Source organism: Zootoca vivipara, chromosome 12 (genome assembly GCF_963506605.1).
Source record: "Zootoca vivipara chromosome 12, rZooViv1.1, whole genome shotgun sequence".
Classification (NCBI taxonomy): domain Eukaryota; kingdom Metazoa; phylum Chordata; class Lepidosauria; order Squamata; family Lacertidae; genus Zootoca; species Zootoca vivipara.
In genome coordinates, this window is record NC_083287.1 from 10,815,523 (window position 1) to 10,823,486 (window position 7,964).

Genomic DNA, 7,964 nt, shown 5'->3' on the forward strand with positions numbered 1-7,964 from the left:
CAGTCAAGATAAGATCCAAGCTGCTCCTCGCGGACCGCAGATTATTCCGACCGAACTTCAGCTGCCTTTTCCCAAACCGGCCAATGGGTCGAACTCCACGCCCCACATACCAAAATGGATCAATCTCAGGACCTGGAATTCAAAGCAGTTGGTGAACCTATCGACCCGTTTATTGGTTAGCAGTGCTTGGCTTAACAATGTAAATCCCCTGGTCTCTTGCAAAACACTCAAAGGTTTCTCACTGTTGACAGAAGGTATATAAAACAAACCCAAGGGAAGAACATGCCTTCAATATTTTTTTTTACCAATAACGCATATCATAAAAGGAATAGTATTGACAAGCATGGCTGAAGTCAAAGGACAGGTGAAATATTCACCATACAACTTGAAATGGAAATCAAGACTGCGCATCGCCATCACAACCCCCGTTTAGTTTGGGGCCTCATGCAGATCAACCCGGGATGATCTGTGGCTGTCCCAGCCCAGATCTGGGCCCCAAACTCAATCAAGATGTTGCAAATTGTTTAATTTATTTGATTTAATTAAGCCCTGCCTGTGCCTCCTCCCTGTGCCACCCGCCTCCACCCACTTTGACACCCCCAGATTACTCCAGGTGAACTCAGTGTGACTTGGGGCTGCCTCAACTAACTCCAGCCCAACCCTAAAGCAACCCACATTGGCCTAATTGGATTCAGGATCTGGAATTCAGCCAGAGTGGTTCCACAATCCTGTTGCTGATAGATGCATTGTGGTCAGGCTGAACAACTTACAGCCCAGACAAGACCACTCTCTCACCTGATTCAATGCAGTTCCCTTGCCTAGCCTACTTGCAGTGCCCATGAGGTGTGTATATTAGCCGTAGTGGCTGAAACAGATCTTCAATGGGGTAGAGAAGGAGGTGAAGAGTCCCACTGTCCTCCATAGGGCTTTCCCCCTCCCTATGACTTGCAAGACCAGAATGAGCGGTGCACAAATAGCAAAGCAAATACAGAAGAAATGGTACAAAATGAGAGAGGAGTTTGCCCAGTTTGCAGCCTGACTACAAGTCACAGCACTCAGCATTGCTTGAAGATGAAATACATAGAGGTCTGGGTATTTTAGGGCTTCTGTATTTTCTTGTTTGATTTTTTTTGTTTAAGGGCTTTGCATTTTGGAGGCCAATACAGAATCTATAGCAGTTTGCTTATTACTTTCTCTGGAAAATACCTAGGATTAGGGACAGATGAATCTTGTCTATTTTGTGTCCATCTCTCTCACACAGACTTTGCTCATAAAGTCAATTACATGTCCACACTAATTTGCAATGTTTACCCCCCCCCCCAAAAAAAACCTTACTCAAATACTTATTTTAACTGCCAAGAACTATATCACAACATTTGGAGAATTCCAACATCTAAGTCCCAATGACATCTGATAACCAACTTCATTACAATGGACGCTGGGGTTGCAAACGTGATCCGTGCGGGATGCACGTTTGCAACCCGCAGCATTCACAACTCGCGTCTGCGTGTCTGCACATGTGCAGGTTATGATTTGGCGCTTATGCACAAAGCACGATTTAGCGCTTCTGTGCATGCACGCACACCAAACCCAGAAGTAACCCGTTCCGATAGTTCCGGGTTCGGTGCAGAGCGCAACCCGAAAGGACATAACCCGCAGCGGTCGTAACATGAGGTATGGCTGTAGTAGCAAAACTGGGCCACCCAAAAGTAAATTTGTTTGGCTATTTTAAAACTCACAATGGCTCAACAGAGATCTGTGAGCTTCCAAAACGTAAGGAATCTTGAGAGCAGTTGAGCCACAGACTGCTGAGAGCATTGGCTGAGAGAAGAGGGGATGCAAAATGAGAAGGAGCTGTTGACCTGGCTCAAACCCTTTTAACAGCTTACGGTAAGTACCCTGGAGGTGGAATTATAGTTGGGCAAAATGCAAGACAGGAAGTTAAAAACTTCCCTTTCCTACACTCCTAATTTAGTTCTGCTAGCGTCATTCTGACATTTCACACAGACCTAACATGACCTTTGAAATTTGATTTTCTTGATTTAAAAAAAACACAGTATAGCATAAAAGCAAAAGAATAAGAGTAAGAATCATAGCTTTCAACCCTCCCTTTTTTGCGGGAAACTCCGTTATTCCAAGCCACAGCTGTCAACTTTCCCTTTTTTGCTGGAAATTCCCTTATTCCAGCGCCGTTTCCCGCTGCTATCCTGGATTGTTAGATATACCATAGACTGCCCCCGGGACAGGTGAGGCTGCTGATCCCTTATTTTCAAATCCGAAAGTTGGCAGCTCTGGTAAGAATATGAAAAGCAGAGAAGTTGCTACTCACTTCGGTTGTCAATCTGGTGGTTAAAGTAGCTTCTTTGGCCGGAAGTGAAACTGACTGAAAGAATCAGCACCAAGATGTAGACTGTAATCAGTTTTGATGATTTGGGCCAAGGACAAAATTGATAGGGAGGAAACCCCAGTGCAAGACCACACATGATGAGATGGCTCTAGAAACCTGAGGCATAAACAAGGAAAAGAAAGAATAAGGAGAAATATACCAGCTTTCAACAAATTGTAATGCATCATTGAGAAGGAGGGAAGTCACCAACTGGCAATTGATGGCTGCACGCAAAGCTTAAAAGGCTTAAACAGAACCAAACAGTCCGTATTTGTGAACTAATTCACTCATCAATACATGTAACATAGTGTGCTACAACATTATTAAGGGCTAGCCCTGCTCTCTCAGCGGAGGCATTGCCAACTGTTGTGGTCCTGTGTAACTGACCCTTCTCCTTTCTTCGTTGCTGGAACTACTATCCAGCTGAAGAACTCGACGTATAAATGCCTTCTCCTTCAGTTTAATTGCCCTAATCCCACTCTCATCTTGGTTTACTAGATCCTCTGGGTTTGACCACGCATCTGCTTGTCCCAAATTGAGAAAGCACAGGTCTAAGCAAGGTTTCTGCGCTTTCTAGGCATGGGTCTGAGTGGTTCTGCCATCCCCCACCACTTTCCCAAGTGCTAAACTGGAACAAACGGCAACCTGCGAGAAACCCGATTGCCATTTGTTCCGATTCAGCGCTAAAGAGGAGGTATTCCCAGGGCAAAGCAGTGGAACAAATGGCGGTGTGGCTAAGCCCATAGCAGCTGGTGGCATCCCTATGGACAACGAAAGATGTACCCAGTCAGTGCAATGGGGCCCAGAGGAGCATTGCCATGTGGATTTATTTATGCTGGTCACACCATACATTGAAAGCCCTCTTTTACACTGTAGCAGCTATTGCTTTCCACAAAGAATAATAAGAACTGTGGTTTGTTAAGGGTGCTGAGAATTGTGCTGTGAGGGGTCTCCAAACAACTCCCAACATCCTTAGCAAACAGAAACACACAAAGTTTCAAAGTTTCCACGTGGAATCCATTATTTTCATTGTTTACTAGCTGGCCCTGCCACGCATTGCTGTGGCTCAGTATGTTAAATGGAGTCCCCCTTCAGACCTCCCTCACCTTCAGAGTCCCCCTGTTTTATGTGTGTTATGTTTACACAGGGACATCCCTGTGACTTCCTCCACCCTGTTCCGACCCATTACCTATCCCGCCCCCTCCCTCCCACCCCCAGCTCATCCCTGTGATTGGGCCCACCCTTTCCCGACCCATGACCTAGCCTCCACGTGGAATCCATTATTTTCATTGTTTATGTCTCTCTGAGAAAAGTGGGGCATGAACAAATAAATATGTACACTTTAAAAAGTTAAATCATGAATGTGTTATTTCTTTGCTGGCTAAATGGAAATACTTACTTTCTTTTTTTTAAAGAAAAACAATTCAGGGTTCAACTACTGCTGAATCAGATCAAGACTATCTAGGTCAAGAATTCTGTTAACAGTCAGATGCCTTCAAAAGCGTACAAGCAGTGGATTTAAGGCAACCATTCCTGTTGCCTGAGGCAAACAAGAAGATAAATTGCTCCCCTCCTTTCCTTGCTCCCCTTCCACCTCATGCCTGCCAATATTTCTCTGATGAAAATAGGGACTTCCTTTTCCATAATAATTTTACTATTTGCACCCCATCCATCTGACTGGGTTCATAAAATCATAGAGTTGGAAGCTACCATGGGGGTCATCTAGTCGAACCCCCTGTAATTCAGGAATCTCAACATACAGCCCCCCATCTGATTTGAAACCAGACCAGACCCTGCTTAGCTTTGCAAATGTGCTGGCATTTTTATTGCTGTGCAAGTCCTGTGGGGATGAACACCTGTTCTACATATGCTCAGAGGCACTCTTATTTCCCCTCATTTCTAGTTGGATTTTTGGTTGGGGGAAAGGGGGGGAAGGAAAGAAAAAGGTATTCATACCTTGGTGCGAGTGCCATGGGTGACAAATAAAAATGGTGACAACACTATAGTGGTGAGTACCGTGGGGGAGGGGAAACCTCACTACGGTACTTATTAATACCATATTTCACACTTTCACCTCATGAAACAGCTCTATGGCTGCCTTCAGATGTCTCCTAAAGGTTGTAGAGTTACTTATCTCCTTGGCTCGGGCGTCGCATAGTTCCATACACTCCAACATTTCTCTAATGAAAATAGGGACGTCCTAAGGAAAAGCAGGACATTCTGGGATCAAATCAGAAACCAGGACAGCTTCTGTAAATCTGGGGCTATACCTGGAAAATAGGACACTTTGGGGTTCTGACACCTCATTCCTCTACAATATGCACTAGCTTCAGGGTTGCTCATGCAAGCATCCCCTCAGTTCCTTACCCCACAATCCTGTGCATGTTTACTCAGAAGTAGTTCCTTGCTGCAACCAGTGGTGTTTACTCCTTAGTAAGTGTGCATAGGATTCCAGTTACTGAAGGACACCAGAAGGCCAGTCCTCCACACTCACCGATTAGCCAGTGGAATGCAAATGCTCCCACTTCTCAAGCTCTTCCCACTTATTTGAGGCAGTGAGTTCGCTGGGACTGTTGCCACCAACAGAACAGGGCACGATCACAAGATCAGACTTTCTGGCTACAAGATTTACACCTGATTGTTTTCAGCAGACTGGGCTGTGCATTTTACTCTTGTCAGCTGTGGGGATCTTTAGTAAATGACTTTTTAAGCCTGCTGGGCGAACCGTGAGCAAGACTTGCTTTGGATATCAGGCCTCAACTATGAATATTGAACTTTTCAGGGGTGGGTGGGGGAATCTACTGCCACACGCAATTACCATGAGGCACAGGCAAATGCCACAGAAAACCAAGAGTGCAAAAATCACCTCTCTGTTTCCGATGTGGGTAAGGTAAAGGACCCCTAGACAATTAAGTCCAGTCAAAGGCAACAATGGGGTTGCAGCACTCATCTTGCTTTCAGGTTGAGGGAGCCGGTGTTTGTCCACAGACAGCTTTCCGGATCATGTGGCCAACATGACTAAACCGCTTCTGGCGCAATGGGACACCGTGATGGAAACCAGAGCGCACGGATACACCGTTTACCTTCCCACTGCTGCAGTACCTATTTATCCACTTGCACTGGCGTGCTTTCGAACTGCTAGGTTGGCAGGAGCTGGGACAGAGCAACTGGAGCTCACCCCATCATGCGGATTCGAACCACCGACCTCCTGATCGGCAAGCCCCAGAGGCTCAGTGGTTTAGACCACAGTGCCACCCGCTGTGGCTTATTCCTTATCAGTGGAATTTAGGAATAAGCCATTCAGTGAGGAGGCATCACATTTTAAGGGTGGGATCCTATACACACTTACTCAAAAGTAAATACCATGTGACTAGCTGCCTGAAGAGCTCCATTAAGATCGAAAAGGTAGGGTAAAATTATGAATAAGGCTGCTATCCTAAACACACTTATTAGCAAATAAAGTTCACTGCTTGCAGTGAGATGCATGGTATTGCACAGCACATAAACCTTATAGCTGCTTGGGCTATAAAAAATAATATACACTCACAAAATCAAATAACTGGGAAGAAAATATTTGTTTATACAGGTAGACCTGCAGGAAAGGGAGACCACCACAAAAAGGGGGGGAGGAGGAAAATGAGAGAAAAAAGGTCTAGCTTGGCTGCCTTCATACCTGCCCACAACAAATAACATGGTTTAGACTTCTTTCTTTCTATTTAGTCTGCCTCAAAGGACAGAAGCTTTTCTGCTGCTTTCTCTCTCCCTCCCAGGAACCCAGAGAAGAGGAATGGGCAAAGCGAGAGCACTCCACACCCCCTTCAAGCCCCCACTTACCTGCTTCCTCAGGGGCTGCTCAACAGGTGACCAATGCTCCAAGCCAACCATAGCTAGACTCTTTATAGATCTGGTTGTGGGGAGGGGAAGAGGGGAAATGGATGAGGACACGTCAGCTGCATCGATGAGCAACATTTAAATACAGGGGCATGCATTCTAGTAGTGCTGTTTTAAGAGCAGATCAAGAGGCTAGCTGGAAGTGGTGTTGACAAAGTACGTGTTGGGAGCACTTTATTAGCAAGGAACAGTCAACTTTGGCAAAGTCCTCAGCCACCACCGCCCAGAAAGGGGCAGCAAGATAGTAGGGGATGAGTTATCCTTCTGCTCCACTGATCTTTTCAGAGCAAGAATGCTGTCCATTGCTCCCAGTTAATGTCCAGTAGTGTGGATTAATTTTTTTTACATAGTTTATTTGTTCAAGAAATGTATTAGCTGCCTTTCAGCCAAAGCTCTTGGTTCGGAGCAGCTTTTTAAAACAAATATTTCTATTTTCTTAAGGGTTACACTTATCTTCCAAGGAGCTTGAGGTGGTGTACATGGTTCTCCCCCTCCCCATTTCATTCTCACAACAACCCTGCAAGGTAGGGTAGGCTGAGAGGCAATATGCCAGGCAGGAGATACTCCCAGTTCTTCCCAGAGATGCCAAATGCTGAACCTGGGACCTTCTGCAGACAAAGCAGGTGTCCTGCCATTGATGTATTCCCCTTCCCTCTTTCTCAACCCACCTGTGACAATTGCTCACAGCTCACCCTTAGCAATGGGGCAGCAACTGGCTATGTTCCACTTCCATAACTTAAGAAAAGAATCATTCTCAAGTTGTCGAGTGTGTGCTTTAAAAATGGAAAGCATAATGCTGGTGGTCAACAAAAGAGGTTTAAAGACTGTCTCAAGGCAAATCTTTAAAAAAATGTAGTATAAACACTGACAACTGGGAAACACTTGCCTGCGAGCGCTCCAGTTGGAAAACAGTCTTTACCAAAGGTGTCATGGGCTTTGAAGACACTCAAACTCAGGACGCAAGGGAGAAACGTGCTAAGAGGAAGGCAGGCTTGGCAAATCCACATCATGATCAACTCCCGCCCGGAAACCAATGTCCTCACTGTGGAAGGATGTGTGGATCCAGAATTGGCCTCCACAGTCACTTACGGACTCATTGTTGAAACCGTGTTTATGGAAGACAATCTTACTCAGCTACGAGTGATGGCCAAAGAAGAAGAAGAAGAAGATTTAAGGAAGCCGTCACCAAACATGGTGAGTTTGCCTAATTGATGAGCCATCATCTCCCTTCAAAGACTGAGAGTCACAATGCTGCTTTCTGAAGATGACTGAGTCAATAATGCATATCAGCTATGTCTTCTCCGTTTCTTCCCTTCAGAACATTTTCTTTTGTACTTCAGGAACAAAAGGGTGAACATTTGCGACTCAATATTTAGACACAGCAGCCTTGTTAATTGCATACCCAGGCACACATGAAGGGAAAAGCTACATATTGCTCAGCAACTGTGTAAAGTAGCTGCAAAGCTCCCCTCTCCTTTCTAAAGCACTCTCAGAAGAGGACAGTTTGCATCAAAGAAGGAACTGCTTAAACCTGCCCTTCCAGGCACTGTCCCCCAAAGAGACTTTGTTACATACAGTGCCTCTTGTACCACTCTCAAAAAAGTTTCAGTAAATATCCCCTCAAAAATCCACAGTAAAGTAAAGTGGGGGGTGTATGGACTCTTAGACCTTTAAAATATGCCCTTGC